An 18404-nucleotide genomic window follows, 5' to 3' on the forward strand; every position below is an offset into this window, starting at 1 on the left:
TCCAGAATATGGTTTCTTGCATACGAGTTCTTCTGAAGCAGCATTGAGGAGTAGTTTTGATACCATTTGTTGAAATCAAAGAATCTCTATCTACAACACACTCTACCCTGCTACAAGCCATCTTCCTCTTCAGAAATATGTAGTAAGAAATCTCCGTCTTCAACAGTCTATACTACAAGCAATCCAGTGATAATGGAGGTATCTTTATTTTTTAAATCTTTGTGATGTTATTATTCTTCACAGTTATTGTTCAGTCCTTAAGCATCAATTCATAGAGCGAGAGAGAGAGGGGGAGAGAGAGAGAGAGAGAGGAGGGGAGAAGGGGGGGACAGAGAGGACTGTGTGAGATGAACAAAGAAAATAAGTGATAGAGTGACAGATAGTAAATTAGGGTAGAAGATAAGATGATGTTATTGTTTTCCACTAGCCAAGCTTCAGTATGAATGTGTTTAGGGTTTCCTTGATGAATTTTTGTTGAGAGAGAGAGAGAGAGAGAAAGAGAGAGAGAGAGAGAGAGAATATTTTGGATAGAACAGAAGATAAGATTTGATGCTAATTAGAGGTAGATTAAAAGCCAAGATTACAGGCTGATTAGGGGTTGATTAGGGTCTATCAAGACTGAAAGCAAGAGAAAGAGACAAGAACCAACTGGGTTTTAAAAAAAACACAGATATAGTGAATCAAAGGGGTGTAGTTCTGCTATTTGAATGTTAATCCAAGTTAACATTTGCATACTTTTTTTTTGCAGAATGCAGGTGCAGGATGTACCAAGAGAAAGAGAGATATTCACTTTCAATTGGAGGATGAATATGCATCAATGTTCAAAAGAACTGTGGAAAGAGATGATGCAATAAGATGCAGGATGCAACAAGAAAGAAATGCAAGGAAAAAAAATGTGGACCTTTGGGTTGATGGGTGCATTTATCCACCCGATCCACTCACTCGAAGGCCACCACAATTTGAAGGGCTTACATCATTTGTAAAGTTTGCTTGTGAAGGCAATGAAGGATTGTATGGATACACATGCAGACTTGTCACACAAGGAATAGCAGGGGCTCATCAAACCTTGACAAATATGCAGACAAGATTACAAGGGAATATGCAGTCTTTGATGGAAAAGGATAGATTATTGGCTGAGAAGGATAGAGAGAACCAGAACCTACAACAAGCAATGTCTGTCATTGAAGATGCTATGCATGCTACACACGTGCAGAATATGGAGTTACAGTCTAAAGTCAATGACTTGGAGAAGGAGAATCAAAACATAGAGAGGAAGCTCACAAAAACTTTGGAGATTGGGCCCACTTTAAAAACCAAAGAGGCACGTCGGCGCATCCGATCCGTTAAACCAATTGGCCAATTAGCCAAAGGAAGTGGACAATATCATAGACGGATATATGTTCAATCTACTACAATGAGAAATATGTTTCCTCATGCAGAGAATGATACTATTGCCAAAGTCCTTAGCAAGAATATGGTCAAAAATGCATTGGAAAATCGTAAATTCAGGGACATTGTGGATGGTGTTGCTAGTGAACGTCTTAGGGATGTGAGCAACTTGTTTACTGCTACAGATGCTCAGGGATTATGTGACAAGGTGGGAATGAGTTCTGAGTCATATAGTATGCTCTATCAACAATTGGATACAGGTTTTAAGCAAGTCTTCAATACTAAGCGAGTAATGCCTCTGCCAAAACCATTTCACGTGAAGAAGGCTCGAAAACAACTAAATGAGAAAGTTTTAGAACTAATTGATGAGCCTACGCATCTGGAACACACACACATATTGAAGTATGGTTCCAAAGAAGTTGCCTTTGTATTGAATGCATCCAACAACTTTGTATTGGATATATATAGGGTTCAGATTGCTATGGTCAAGTTTTACAATGTCTATGGAAGAATGTAGAGGCAACCTTAAGTTTGTCCTCAAACTTGATGAGAGTGAGATTATCAAGGGGCAAAAACTTGAGCGTGTGAGTATAACACTTATGAATCGAGCATTGGATCCCAACATCGATGAAAAACAACCTTTATACTTCAGTGTACAATCGGAGAATGAAATATGGTGGCTTGCAGCATTTGAAGTACCAAAGGAGGACCATGAAGTACTTAAAGTTTTTTTTAACCTCACTAATATACCCAGTGTTATTCAACAGCAAAATAATGGAGCAGTTTTACATGTTGAGGGGTTTGGGGACTATCAAGTTGAATGGCATCTTGCAGGTGATTTAAAAACATTGAAGTGTATGTTTGGTTTATCAAATGCAGCAAATGCAAAATTTCCGTGCATATACTGCATGCAAACTAGGAAGAAAGGGAAAGATGGAAAGAAAGAATGGCTTGCCAAGGCAGGACAACAGGGTGCTCCGACACGTGATCAGAAAGTCGAGAAATGGAATGCTAATTCCAGTGGATCCAAACTGGCGCCCTATTTTGGAAATACCACTAACAAGGGTTCACTTTTGCACATTGCATTGTTTGGCTAGAATAATTGAGAAGCTAGTATATGAATATATATGCTTTGCATACAAGATGCAGCCCGTGTCAGAATCTGATGCTACATGCAAGAAGGTAGAACAAGTCCTCTCTGAAGTTGGATTGCACGGAGGCCAAGTAGAAATAAAAAAGGACGAGAAAAAATCGGGGAAGAGTGGAAATGTTCCTTGTAAACCATGCTTTGGCGGACCCAAGGCTAGGAAGTTTTTATCTCCACCTCGAGATGAGGAAGGCAATATACTAGTAAAACAACCAAAGAAGTACGAAGCATGGAAAAAGTTGCACCTTGCTGTTTCAGATTGGAGCAATGGGGGATGAACGAGGATTGCGAAGGCAGAAGTGTGGATACACCTAGATAGATTAGCAGCTCTCTTACAGAAGTTGGGGTTTATGGATGGTGATGCCAATGCATTTAAAGAGACAGCTGCTAAATTTCATAAGTCCATGGTGGAGGCATGGACTACAAATAGCATAACACACTACATGGTCAGTATTATCACCATTGCAAAAAAAAATCATCATTTCGAATTACTTTGTGTTTCTAATCTCTTTTCTTGTGCAGCATATACTTGAAGCACATGGTCCATACTTTGCAGATCAAGGAAGTTTGGCAATATGGTCAACTCAAGGCATGGAAAGATCTCACTGGCAAGCTCGCTGTGCTTTTCAAAAGGCAACTGATCATGGAGGTGGCATCAATGATTCCAATTCTATGAGGCAATTATTCCAATGGTGGTATAGGAGACTAGAGATACGATACGAGGAAAAAGAAAAGAAGTCCAAAACATCTCAAGCAGAATCTATAAGTAGGGCAATATATGAAGTGAGAAAAGCAAGATATGAAAACAGCACAGCTAGACAATGGCACGCAGAATGGTTGGCAACCCAAGAGAGAGATGGCAAAAAATGGAGACCTAGATAAAGATAATAATTTTGATGCATTTAGAGTCCACAAGAGAGCACAAGTCCCAAGGATATGACACATCAATACTCATATATCTAACATGAGATGTCTTATAAATTTTCTTTAAAATTTCAAAGGTTTGTCACTATATTTTTCAAAGTCGATTTCGAACTTTGTTTTTTAATTATGAAAAGTCCATTTTGAAATCCTAAGACAAAGATATGAAAATTCTAAACATTGGAACATTCATTGGCCTAGAGAGAGAGGGGGGGCATGAGGGGGGTGTCAGGAGATAGAGAGAGGTAGGGATGGGGTGGAGAAATGAAATGAAATGATAAATTTAAAATTCATTTACACCACAGTAAGTTTGAAAGTTTCATATTTAAGTCGTCTCTCCTTTCATTTTTTCCCATTGCTCTCCACTCTACCCTCCACCTTTCTATCCTTCATCATCACAGCCATGGCACGTTCCAAGCTTCCTATCAAAAAGGCGCCTGCGAGAGCAAGAGCTCAACACTCTTCCGAATCTAGTGAGCGTACTGTGAGTGACAAAGATCCCCTGGTGACCGATAACGGTGGCCCTACTGCAGCCAATAATGGTGGCGCTACTGTGGCCAACAATGGTGGCCCTAGTATGGTCGATAATGATGGTTCGCCATTGTCCAGAAATGGTGGTCCACATGCTCCAGCTGCTCCACCTCCCACTACTGCTCCAGCTCGTAATACACGCCCTCCAACATATAAAAAGCGAAGATGGAGACCAGGCACAGCTGCGCTACGCGAGATAAGGAAATTCCAGAAGAGTGCCGACTTGATTATTCCTAAGGCACCATTCTCCAGGTTGGTGCGAGAAATACTGCAAGATCTACAGTCAGGGCATCATCACAAGTTCTTTTCGAGGAACCAGGCAAGGAATGTGGGGCGATGGTCAAGCCAAGCCTTGCTTGCTCTCCAAGAAGCAGTTGAAAGCTACTTGATTGATCTAATGAGTGATGGTCAACTTTTAGCCATTCATGCCCGACGTATCACTATTAAGCCCATAGATCTGGTTCTTGTTCGCAGGATCCGCAATAACAAGGATGCATTTAATCTTAATGTCAACAATATGCTTTGAGAAGCTACCTTGTAATTGGATCTATGTTTTTAGCTCAGGTTTGGTTGTAGATTGTAAGGATCTTAGTTTTGGGTTATCTTTCCAATAGACCTTCAAGTATTTGATAGTAGTGGCCTGCAAAATGGAGCTAAATTTTCCCTAGCTCTAGTTGTACTTGGTGCGATGCACTATCTACCGTGTATTTCATAGTTTCGCAATGCTAAATCCAATATGTGATATTCTATTTTGACCATGTTTCGCATTGTGTGAATTTTCAAGTTTCCAATTTTGTAAGTAGTTTTGTTGAGGATAAATTCAATGTGCAACCACGTACACGTCGGTGATCAGTTGTACATGGGCCGATGCACTATATCCTTACTATATTTAGTGGTTTGGCAACAGTATATCTGATGCGATATTCCATTTTACCCATGATTTATTTTTTGTCAATTTTTAAGTTTCCAATGTTTCGCATTGCGAGGTTGACAATACATTTAATCTGCAGTTGCACACACTCATTATCAATACATTTAATCTACAGTTGCGAGGTTGACAATACATTATCAGTGCAGTATAATGCAGTTAACGCATTTTCAAAAAAAGATTGAATCGTCAAATTTATAAATCGGAATCTGGTGAAACTTCACCCTTATGCTGGGCATTAGAAAAACTCATGTATATTAAAAATTTGGCCCCATCAGAAGCCTCTGGGTCACCTGTCCGGAGGCTCGCGTCTGGGGCCTCAGGGCCCCAGACGCGAGCCTCCGGACAGGTGATCCAGAGGCTTCTGTTGGGGCCAAAAAAAATTTGGATGGTTGATGTGTCCTTGAGGAGCCTATAGGTAAAATTTCATGTGAATCGGAGCACTGGTGATATTTTTCCTAAGCATGGATTCATTAATTGAAATTTTAGGATTTTTGAAAAGTTTGGCTATAAGTTTAAAGTTTCACCTCATTTTACACATTTCACTTTTGAGTTCTGAGTTCTCTCTCCTAGAAGACATGGTACGTACCAAGCAAGCGGCCCGGAGATACCCCCCTGGAAATTCCATACGGCAGCCACGTCCTCCAGCTCCACCACCACCACCACCATGCCAGCATCGCAAGCGTCGATGGAAGCCAGGCACAGTGGCTCTTCGCGACATCCGCCACTACCAGAAGACCACTCACCTCCTGATACCGAAGGCTCCATTCCAGAAGTTGGTGCGGGAGATCATGGAGGGCATACTGATCATGAACAACAGGAACCAGTTTCCAAACACATCATGCGTGAAACAACCGGATCGCTGGACTGCCCAGGCCCTCCTCACACTACAAGAAGCTGCTGAAGCCTACCTCATCGACTTATTTGGAGACTCAGTCTATGCAGCGGTGCATGCAAGGAGGGTCACTGTCACCGAGAGGGATCTGCGGATAGTCAAGTTCTTTCGGCGATGGAAAGATAGTCCTCGCGGAGGTCAGCAAGGATAGAGGTGTACAAACTCAAAAGCACATGGAATGTAGCTTCTGAAGACATTTTATAAAGCCTTGGTTGTAATGGACCCCATGTAAAATTGTTATTAATACAAATACAAAGTTTTTGGCGCGTCTTATTTTTGTTTAGTCACTTGATATTTATTTTATTTACGTCGTTGAGTTATCGTTACATGCGTTCGAACAAATACATGTTGCGCACGAATTCGATAAGCACTGTGTATTAAATTTAGGGTACGAATCGTGTTACGTATAAATTCGATAAATAAATGTAACATTCAAGTTAAAAAAAATAGTAAATGACACGTATCACAAACTACATTGCACGCGAATCCAACAAACATCAGTTTTCATTACTTGACGAGAAGATTACAAAGTGCAGTACATCAGTGATGCGATATCAGTAGGCAATAAGTACATCTATTCTCTCCTAGGCTTCTTGGAGCTAGGCTCCCCATGGTCAGAGCTATTCTTGATCATAGGCAACAATACATTTTGCCCCAATAGTTCCTGTCTAATGACAGTGGGGTCTTCAACACCGGCAACCATGCCACGGGCCACCATGGAGAAAAGTGGGCCAGACCTAGTACTCGTGAATAAGTAGAGAAGCTTCGAACGTCGAAGCAACACTACTTTCTCCAGACTGGAGTTGGTCGGGATGGTCTTGAAGGGCCCAGCCTTTGTTAGTGCCCTCAACTTCAAGAAGTTCTCTGCAAATTCAGGCCCCCAGACGCGAGCCTCCGGCCAGGGCACATCTGGGGGCCCGATCCCGACAAAAACACATGTGTGTGCTCCCGATGCCCTAGAGGCCCTACTGGTTAAGTTTCATATGAAACCGAGAACATTACCTTCTCTGCATCATCTATCTGCCGCTGTAATGGAGGATCCAGGTCTGCTCCTGCCACTGGGCTGCCCTCGTCTCTCTCCTGGGTAGGCACTGCATAGTCGGGTCGAGGACCAAAAAGGCTTTCCTGCAACCGCTCGAACTCCTCATCAGAGATCTGATACTGTGGCGCCGCATCCTCAATCTGCTCCTGGATGCTCACAATGGCAGAGATGTCATCGATGCTCGTGCCATCATAACGAGCCACCTCATCAACATGTGGTGGGGCATCCTGTAAATCAAAATCTATGAAATCACTAGGTGCATCACGCACCATGATACATTATAGTTCTTCTTCCCTAAGCTCCAACAACTCTAGCACATCCTGCATGAGTAGATATTCCACCCCCTCGATGGTGATAGCATGGAGAGAAGAGAGGGGTGGCTCTTCGCTCGTGGGCATCTCATCAGGGCAGGGAGGTGGGTGCACAATGGCCAAGCTCTGTGCTGCCTCAACACTCAGATCGAGAGTGATCTCCTCAGGCTCCCTCTCAAAGTACTCTAATAGTGGCCGAGAGGGTGCGTCGATGTCCTCGTCACTGTCCTCTTGCACCTCAGTGCACATAACATATATGGCAAAGGCGGCATCCCTCTCAATGAGATCCATCGTGACGTGGTCCTGTGACGAGGTGGGCACTGCTCTAGCGCGGAGATGTTGCCCCACATGCACCAGGGCTCGACTTATCACCTTTGCATGGCTGGATCCGGGCACACAAACTATACAAAAAATCCATGGGAACCCACCTGAGAGTGGAGTCGGGAATAGAGCAAGTGAGAGGGTTCACTGCATCACAAAACGATGCTAGTATACTAGAGTCAGGGTCTACAGCGGAAAGCGAGCTCTCTAGACTCAAGGTCATGCAAAACCTAGGGTATATCTGGTCCCCTATGTGCGCGTAGCATGTGGAACTGATCCATGCGGCGAAGGCGGGAGTGGTAGCCATGGCACACAAAGAGAGAAGGAATGAGAGCACAAGTGTAGGGAAGTGGAGAATGAAAGCGAAAATGAGTTTGGAGTTATAGCTTTTATGTGTCTAGGGTTTTAGATAAAGGTTCTTTATAAAGTTATTAATTCTAAAGTTTCAAATTAAAACTCTTACCTTAGTTTCTTTATTTCAGTACTTTAAAGTCACTGTTAAAATTACTCATACAAACAAACGCTTCGTTCTACATTATTATATCCTCGAATATGTTTGGGTCGCTGAGTATATTCAAGTCTAACGAGAGAAAATATATAATTTTTTAAAGAAAATAAATCTAAAAGGCCTTGAAATTCCCTTTGGATCTAATTTAATATTAAAATGTAATAAACGAGCAGCAGAGATGTGCTACAATATATCATTGTGCAAAGACAAAATTCTCTAGATTATAGACCTCTAACCTGCAATTTAATTATGATTTTTAACTGCACGATTGAGTAATTACAGTATGTATTATCACACGCTTGGATCACAACAAACTAAAATTTAAAGTACTCAGAAGTTCAAAAAAGGTATGTATTCGCTCTTTATAAAGTTTTTTTACAAGGATTCCACTATCTCAAGGATATGTGGAGAAGCACATTGTTTACATGTCATGGATTGCTCACTACGAGTCCTGACTTTTCTATTATCTAACTTGAAATAGAAGTTGTAGAGGGGCTCACTAGACATTAATTGGATTTCTTGTCTCAGAAAATAAATGGGCCAATGACTCTCTGCACTGACTACGAAAGGATTATGACCACTCCACAAGATTACCACATCTACGAGCGCTGTATGTGTGTCATCTCGGATATCTTGATCCAAGCTGATCCACTCCCCTCGCAAAAGTCGCCATCTTCTATATCGAAAGCGAACGCACAGAGTTTGTCTAGCAATGAAATACCTATAATAAAAACAAAAATAATGGTAAGTGATCAATGCGACTAACATAACAATTCATCTAAGCGAGACCTATGTCAATTAAATCAAGGTATACAAAGTAGTAAAAAAGTTTTACCTGAATGTAATATCAGATTGGTTGACCCTGCACTCAATCGTCTCATCAAAATGTGTTCTTTTGACTTCCCAAGACTCACCCAATAGCTGACTCATCCATTCCTCGGATGGACACTTGCATTGATAAGTAATCTTTGTTTTCTTCAAAACATCACATGAACCAAACAAATGTGCAAACAATGAGAATGGAATAAACCAATTAAGATTCACATCTTTGGAGCCTGTGGTGGGTTTCATAGCACTATTGATGTCAGATTTTATCTTCGACTTACAAGCTCCTGACAACTCCAAGCTACCAATGAACCATTCACCACTAGACAGTGGCGGCAATGGGACATGCTGCAATCTCTAGCTTTCTACCACATACAATGAATTATAAAAAAAGATATTTTGAGTGGCAAGTTGACTTGTAGAGGTATTATCATAGATCAAAGAACCTATCTCTTCATGCCAAACATGTATCTTGCCGCTTAAACATTCCACATTCTGCCATTCATGCAAAGTCGATGGATATAGAGCTGTCAATCAAACAAGACTGAATTAGAATACTGCAAAGACTTTTAAAAACAACTCTGATACAAAAGAATAATCAATGATAAAATTTAACAACTTACTGTTTTGTTTATATTTGCAATGTTGTTCTCGTCGTGTACAGAGATTTGTTTATGCGTATAAACATGTTGAATCAACACTTCTGTTACTGCACTTGTGCCATTAAACACTTTTCTGAACTCTAGAATTCTACCTTTCCAATGTTTGCTAGGGTTTGCAACATCCTTGCGCTTGACCTTGAAACTCCCTCGAGTACTTGGGTGCATCAAAATCCAATCCAACTTATAATACTTATCACAAATCCAATTACTGCCATTATCTTTCCTGTTGAAGACCTCCACTGCAAGTATGCTACTGATATTTTTCCTCCGTGAAGACATCTGTAACAACCAAATACAAAAGTTACCTATCAACATGTGTATAATTTGCAAATGTTATCTCCAAATGAAATTAAATTTAAATGGATCAATTTAAAAAAGAAACATTGTACCTGTAATTTCTTTCACAAAGATCCCTAGATATGTTGAACAAGAAGTTGACTTATAGCAAGACCATTGTTCCTTCACTGACAGATTCCTGTAGTACAAAAACAAAAGAAATATTGGGTCAACACATATATATAACTTATATAGGCTTTGTCCAAATGCGTTGAAATTTAACCATGGAACAGTAGTAAAAAATGGCAATATACATGTGGCTTTCTCTACAAAAAATCCCAAAGATGTTGTAGAAGTTGAGTTCTTAATAAATCATTGTTCTTCACCCTCGGAGATTCTTGGAGTAAAAAAACAAAGGAAAGCTCAGTATGCATGTAACTTGTATACATTTTGTCTAAACGAGATAAAATTTAACAGTGCAGCAACAAAAAAACAAGACAATATACCTGTAACTTTGTTTACAAAGAAACCCTAAGATGTTGAAGAAGAAGTTGAGTGTTCAAAATCCCAAAGATGTTGTAGAAGTTGAGTTCTTAATAAATCATTGTTTTTCACCCTCGGAGATTCTTGGAGTAAAAAAACAAAGGAAAGCTCAGTATGCATGTAACTTGTATACATTTTGTCTAAACGAGATAAAATTTAACAGTGCAGCAACAAAAAAACAAGACAATATACCTGTAACTTTGTTTACAGAGAAACCCTAAGATGTTGAAGAAGAAGTTGAGTGTTCAAAATCCCAAAGATGTTGTAGAAGTTGAGTTCTTAATAAATCATTGTTCTTCACCCTCGGAGATTCTTGGAGTAAAAAAACAAAGGAAAGCTCAGTATGCATGTAACTTGTATACATTTTGTCTAAACGAGATAAAATTTAACAGTGGAGCAACAAAAAAACAAGACAATATACCTGTAACTTTGTTTACAGAGAAACCCTAAGATGTTGAAGAAGAAGTTGAGTGTTCAAAATCCCAAAGATGTTGTAGAAGTTGAGTTCTTAATAAATCATTGTTCTTCACCCTCGGAGATTCTTGGAGTAAAAAAACAAAGGAAATCTCAGTATGCATGTAACTTGTATACATTTTGTCTAAACGAGATAAAATTTAACAGTGGAGCAACAAAAAAACAAGACAATATACCTGTAACTTTGTTTACAGAGAAACCCTAAGATGTTGAAGAAGAAGTTGAGTATTCAAAATATCACTATTATTGACTGTAAGAGACTCCTAGAGCATCAAAACAAAAGAAATTACATGTCAGAGAATGCACATAACTTGCACAGGTTTTCTCCAAACGAGATAAAACTTTACCATAGAACATCTACGGAAGAGAAAAATATACCTGTAGAGTTTTGTGAAGAGAATCTTAGGGCTTTGGTAAAACAAGCTCTGCTCTCATAAAACATATGAATCTCTCTCTGTGCTTGTGCAAAGCAAATGAAATTTTACAGGGTTACAGACATGGCAAGAAACAGTGAGGCTGTAAAATTTCGTCAGGAAAGAAGAAGCGGGGAAAGAGATATGACAAATTTGAGTTCCGCCTAAAAAAGAGGGGGAAACTGAAAAGGGGAGAAAAGAAAAGTCAAACATAAAAAATAAGAAAATGAAAATTCGAGGCACAAACTTCCAAGAAGTGACAGCTTTGTACTCCCCTTTTCCCTTATTTTATTGCTGAGGGAAGATTTGGTCCAAGATATGGCTAGAAGATTCATGTTACATGAATCTGGAATCCCAGCTCTCTCATTGGTTAGGCCTATATTTGTTTATTCACTCCTTAAGGGGCAAAAAAGAGAGTCCATATTTCTCCTAATGGAATTATCATTTGAGGCATCGTCGTTTGCGGCCACTGTGGATTAGGTGCATTGTACTGTGGCATTGTTTGCATCTGGGGGTAGGGGTAGGGAACTATCCCTGGGATTGCATTTGATGGATATACCATTCCTAGCATGGAAGGAGTTAAGACTCCTCTTCCTGAGGTCATTGACAACCTTGCTTCAACTTCGTTATACAATCTTGCACCTTCCATTGCAGCTTTTAGATTGACTAGTCTTCTCGATTCCACGAACTTGTGAACTTTTGGTTGTAGGCCTCTGAGAAACACTCCTTTTTGGATGCCTTAATCCAAATGATGATTGGTCCATCTCTTCAGGATGGATTCCATTCGCGAGACATAAGCTTCTACTCTTTCTCCAGGGGACTGAATTAGGTTCACGAACTCTTCTCGCATCCGCTCTTCAAAACCTTCACGAATAAATTTAGTAAGGAAGGCTAACTTCAGGTCGTTCGATGTGCCAAAAGTTCATGTTGCTTGTCTCTCATACCACTGAAATTCCGCGCCCTTGAAAGTGGCGGGGAATATTGCTAACCAATGCTCGGGGGTTGTTCTGGCCTTGTTAGCCACATATGCCACCATAAACTCTGCTATATGAAGATCGGGATCTTCATTGTACTCTCCCTTAAAAATGGAAAGTGGGACTACATTTGCTGGCCTATCATCAATATTTCCAGGACGGATTTGACTAGGAAGAGGACCTTGAGTCACCATGAGGACTTCTATAAAGAGTGCTTTTAGGGCGTCCAAAGAGGCTTCTGTTGCAAGCTCGTTCTCGGCCTTGATTTTTGCCTTATCTCTTCTCACGTACCTCTGGAGTCGTTCTAGTGCTTGCATCTTGATTGCATCATTCATCAGGGGGTTGGCTCCAACTAGTTGGTCTGTACTCAACTGAATAGAATCAGAGGAGGCTTCAGTCTTTGTGGGACTCTCTAGCCAACATTTCTTCAACTTCCTTCTTTTCTATGTCTCCGAATTCAGCCTTCAAACCACTACAAAGGAGGAGATATTCTATTCTGAAGGTATCAAAACTCATTCTTTTGAGGATTATTGTTGTGCCATCATCATAATAATGCCAGCTTTTAATGGTTTCAATAGTGTAAGTTGTGAAGAACACTCTATCTACCAACTTCCAATGGATTGCTAATTGGACAAATAGGAGATTTTCAGTGCACCATGCATCCCATGTATCCTGCTGTTGAGCATCCACGAACAAATGTCAACTCTTTTCTTTCTTGTTTTCGTGAACCTCCATTGACTACGACTTCTGAAGCTTCTTTACGATCTCCTACTTGATGATTTATGGAAACTTCTCAATGAATTCTTAATCTTCCATGGATGGTTATTCTCTCTGTTTTTGCACTTTAATTTGTTTTCAAACAAATTGCCACCAAGTTGTACGTCTCTATTGCTTCAATTGAAAGATGAAATGATCCATCACATAGAGCCTGCATCATGATGGTATATGTTTTCGCCGTTGTGTAATTAACTTCTTGTGGAAAGTAGCTTTGGCAATGAGAATCCCCAATTCTTTAGGGGTAGAAATTGCAAACATTCATTGAATTCTTCTCTTCTTGGCAATGCCATTTTCCTCATTTTCAACCTCTTCTAATGCTTGTTGATGGTAAGTTTCCCTGCCTGCGCACCAAAAACATGGAGCACCAAGAGAGACACCAAGAAAAAGGGGCTTCTACTACAAGAAAATCTATCTTGTAACATCAACAAGATTTTGTTTCATTCTTTAGAGAACCACAATAAGGAAAAGAACACCACAACCAAGAAATCTTCATGCAACATCATAGAAACAATTCTCCCATGGCTTTAACTTCAACAAAATTCATCATTCTCTTCATATTCTTCATAGAATTCATCAACCAATCAAAGAGAACACAAAAGAAACACCACTTTGAATGGAAAAATATCACATAGTATTCATCTTCATTGTCTTCATAGTTCTCTCTCACAATTTCTCATAGATAGATACATTGTTAAGCATAGAATTGGCTATCTCTGACTCTCTCTTTCTCTCCCAATCAATAGTACATCATCTCCTCACTAAAATAATCAATAGTCACTCATAATAATCCTTCTTTGGTCGTGGATGCTCCTTTCAAAAGGTGTGTCTGATATGAAAGGTCACCAGAGCCACTACAGTAACTCTTCATAGTTCATCACTGTCACTTCACTTCAGTCTTCTCTTGAGTCTTCAATAGCTGCTTCTTCCACTTCATTGAACTCTTTTGAACTTACATTCACCTCTTTCGAAGGCTAGAAAACTTTTCCAAAGTCACACATACATTCTGTGAAACACTTACAGAGACATACAGAACAAAACATAACAGAAATAGAGGCTCTACAGATGCTCAACAAAGGTTTTACAGAAGGTCAACAAAAGGCATCAAAACCACATAACTCATACTAAAATCATTCCAAAATATAAAAAACCATTCAATGAGCTTTCAAACATTCTCAATTTCCATCAATCATTAATCCATGCTTCATATCTTAAGAAAATCAGAATAAAACAGAAGCTATCAGAACCTTAACAAAACCTATCAAAATATCACAGAGCCTCATATCTCTACTAAAAATCATCATGAGCTTTCAAAACATAATCAACCTCATCCAAAACACTCTCTACACTTCTAAAATAACTAATCATAATTCAAAATCCATAAAAAATCAACCATTCAGGCCTAAAAAATAACAAAAATCAACCAGGAAAACCAAGTCATTTCAGCATTCAACACTCTAACACAAGAGAGGTAGATGATGAGATCCAACTCATTCTAGGCACTGATCCCGTATAGCCGACCCTATTGGATGTCAATTCTTGAAGCCATTGGGATAAAAGAACAACTCAAACAGATATTAGACCAAGGATACATCTCGGCCAAGTAATTCACCATGGGAAGCTCTTGTACTATTTTAGAAAAAGAAAGATAGAATACTCTGCCTTTGCATTGATTACTGTGGATTGAACCAAGTGATAGTGAGAAATAAATATCCAGTCCCCAAGATATATGAATTGCTTGATTGACTCCAAGGAGCAAAGATTTTTTCAAAGATCTACTATCAAATAAGAATCAAGGAGAAAGATATCCCTAAGACTACCTTTAACATAAGGTATGGTGAGGTACGGTCACAATAAATTTGTTGTGATGTCATTTGGATTAACAAATACTGATGCCACCTTCAACCGGTTTGCTGTAAGACTTTTTCAGACCCTATCTTGACGATTTTTTCCTTTTTTTCTTCAATGATATTTTAACATATTCCAAGAATGAAGAAGACCATGAACCATAGCTATGAATAGTTCTTGAAACAATAAGAACCCACACGTTATATGCTAAAAAGAAGAAATGTGCTTTCTTCAAAAAATAGATCGAATATCTAGGGTTCGTAGTGTTAGCAGATGGCATTTTAGTGGATCCAGCCAAGGTTAAAGACATATAAGATTGGCCACCCCCAACAAGGGTCAAAGAAGTGCGAAGCTTTCTAGGGCTAACAAGTTGGTATAGAGTCTTCATTAAAGACTATGCCTTGATCGCTGCGCCTCTCACTGATCTTCTCAAGAAGTAGGTCTCCCTTATATGGACATCCACTGAATAATCTAGCTTTGAAAAGCTTAAACTTAGTTTGGTAACCACCCCTATTTTAAGGCTACTTGACTTAAGCAAGGAGTTCAAAGTCATAACTGATGCAAGCTCTCTTGCATTGTGATGCATGCTTATGCAAGAAGGACATCTAGTAGCCTATGCTTCAAGGAAAGTAAAGATCCATGAAAGAAACTATGCCGCACATGATCTAGAATTACTTGTTGTAATTCATGCCTTCAAATTATGGAGACATTATCTACTTAGTAACAAGTTTTCCTTGGTCATTGATCACAAAAGCCTGAAGTGGATTTTCACTTAGCCCAGACCTCAACATGAGGAAACACCGATGGATCAATATTTTGGAGAAATTTGGTTTTGAAATCAAGTATAGACCAGGCAAAGAGAATGTGGTTGCACATGCCCTAAGCCATAAATCATTTCTTAATACTCTAATCCTATAGGAACCCTCTAAGGCAGAAACTCTTGCTACAATGATTTCAATGCCCAATAACCCTATCATAGAAATGGCTAAAGAAGAAGCAATGAAGAATCCAAGCTATTAGAGAATGCTAAGATAAATTCCCATTGAGGATACAAGTCCAAAACTTAAGTCTAAGTATCAATATTTTTTCATAAACGAGGAGCTTGTCTATTTCAAGACAAGATTATGTATTCCTACAAGCTAGAAACTCAAGAGAAAAATACTATAGGAACCTTATGATTCTCAATTTTTAGGTCATCTTGGATATGGTAAGACTCTTAATACAATAAAAAAAAGCTTCTAATGGGAGAGACTCAAGGGTGATGGACTTAAGTATGTTACCAAATGCCTAAACTGCCAACAAATTAAGGTTGAATGTGTCAAGTTGCCAAGCAAGCTCCAGTCACTTGACATCCCTAAAATGAAATGGGAATATATAAGCAGGGACTTCATAATTGGATTACCCCTCGTATAAGGAGGATATAACTCAATTATGTTAGCCATTGATATGCCAAAAAAAGTTACACACCTTACTCTTGTAAAAATCAATTACAAGGCTTTTGATATTGCTAGACTTTTCATTGAGGAAATTTTTAGATTACATGGATTACCTTAGAGAATCATCAGTGACTTTGATTCTCTCTTCACGTCAAACTTCTGGAAGAGTTTGTTCGAAGCTCTAGGAACCCAACTTTGCTTCAGTACTGCTTACCATTCCCAAACTAATGGGCAGACACAGTGGGTTAATCAAGTTGTTGAGGATATACTTAGAGCTTATCGTAACAGGGAACCTAAGCGGTGGAACCAATACTTGCCCTTAGTTGAATTTTCGTACAATGCATCATACCATCAAAGTATTCAAATGACTCCCATATGGACAAGACTGTCTTACGCCACTAATTTTTTTTAATCTTACCCTACGGGTAGAAGTATCTAAGAAAATGCTAGAAGAAATGGATCAGCAAGTAAAGGCTATAAGGCAAGATATTCAAGTTGCCAAGGATCAACATAAAGAATATGCCGATTAGCGAAGACAGAACACATTTTCAAAGAAGAAGACATGGTTTTTATTTGAGTTTACTCAAAGAAAAGTTCCTTATCTTTGGGAGAATTCAAGAAGCTAAGTCTAAGATATTGCGGGCCATATAAGGTGTTAAAGTGTCTAGGACCTAATGCTTACAAGCTACAACTCCTAGACAACTTGAAAGTGCATAATGTATTCCATGTTAGTCTATTGAAAGCTTGTGTTCCCAAGCCTCATCATGTACTTAATAATGACTAACAAATTGTGATGCCAAGTCAAGGAGTCCTCAAAATTCAACCAGATAAGATACTTGACATGTGAGAGAAGGTTCTAATAAGCAAAACCTTAGGGAGTATCTCATCCAGTGGAAAGACTATCTTGAAGAGGATGCCACTTGGGTCAATGAAAAATCACTATGTAACCAATATTCCCAGTTTTATTCGAGACAAGGACATCTCGATTCCTCTAAAGGTAAGAGGATGTGATGTTTCGGATTCCTCAGTTCTCGTAATTAAGATTTGGAGAGTAAGACTATTGAAAGAGAGATCTCAAATAAAATAATCTATATCTCAAACCTCGACACCTTCCAAGATCGATAAGGCTGCAAACATCTCTACACAAGAATTGTCATGTGCACTGCGGTTATGACAGTAAGTCCAGGACAAACCAAACGCGTTTAAAACTTAACCAAGTCAAGTAAGTCAAGGCTTGATTTGAGAGGAATAAAAGCCTTAGAAAAGGAAAACCTTTAAGTTTAAAAAAAAAGAGCTTATGAAGGAGAGGAGACCTCGATAGTTTGCATTGCCCCCTCCCCTCCCTTTTTGGCAAATCATTGCTATCATCTTTTCCCCTCTAAATTTGAAGAATTGAAAGACAGAGAAAAAGCCTGAGATCTCCCCCTTCAATCTCTCAAAAAGCTCCAGCAATCTCCCACTTTCTCAGTTTGGCAAGAGGTCCAAATTGAAGCAAGATCACCCAATAGCCAGGTGAATCAATCATGGCAACTTTGGCAGCCTCTTTGGACCTCAAAGATCAGATTGCTAGCATTAGATTGCATCTCAAAAGCTTTTAGATAGTTGGATTGGCAAGATACCCTCGATAAAGAACTCCTCTTCTTGGCCACAACCCATGAGACCCCCCTTTCAATTTGTGTAGAGGGAGCTCACGCTCAACCACCAAGACCCACGAACCACTTATTCCTTCAAGATTTTCAAGTGAGCACCTATGGCTATCTCTCACCTAGCCGACGCGCCTTCGATCCTACCGGGGTGTAGTGAGCATACCTTGATGCCCAAATGAGTTGCCTCCTCCCTCAAGCACTTCGGTAGCTCCACGATTCGTGATGCAAGATCAAGGATCCTCAAGCCTCCTCCTCCAAGTTCCATCCTCCATAGCCACGCAGAAGAGAAGAGAAGAGAAGAGAAGAGAAGAGAAGAGAAGAGAAGAGAAGAGAAGAAGAAGAAGAAGAAGAAGAAGAAGAAGAAGAAGAAGAAGAAGAAGAGAGGTGATGATGGAGTCTGATCGTCAAAATCAGACAGGGTGTGTTCGATCAGATGAGGTGGTTGGTCCGATTTGGATGTGTTTGATTTTGGGGATCGGACAGGCCAAGCAATGAGGAGGCAGTGAGTTCAATTCTTAGAATCGGATATGATAAGGTGGT

General features: G+C 39.6%; 1 long non-coding RNA gene across 1 annotated transcript; it reads right to left on the reverse strand.

Moving 5' to 3' along the window:
* Positions 1 to 9884: 9884 nt before the first annotated feature.
* On the reverse strand, positions 9885 to 10842 carry LOC148029307 (uncharacterized). Its single transcript, XR_015692479.1, has 4 exons — positions 10721 to 10842; positions 10492 to 10611; positions 10071 to 10153; positions 9885 to 9955 (listed from the first exon to the last, which is right to left on the reverse strand). It is a non-coding gene; the product is annotated as an uncharacterized LOC148029307 (long non-coding RNA).
* Between the last annotated feature and the right edge of the window lie 7562 nt (positions 10843 to 18404).

Source organism: Lygodium microphyllum, chromosome 11 (genome assembly GCF_053477565.2).
Source record: "Lygodium microphyllum isolate KBCC chromosome 11, Lygodium_microphyllum_v1.1.10, whole genome shotgun sequence".
In the NCBI taxonomy this organism is placed as follows: Eukaryota; Viridiplantae; Streptophyta; class Polypodiopsida; order Schizaeales; family Lygodiaceae; genus Lygodium; species Lygodium microphyllum.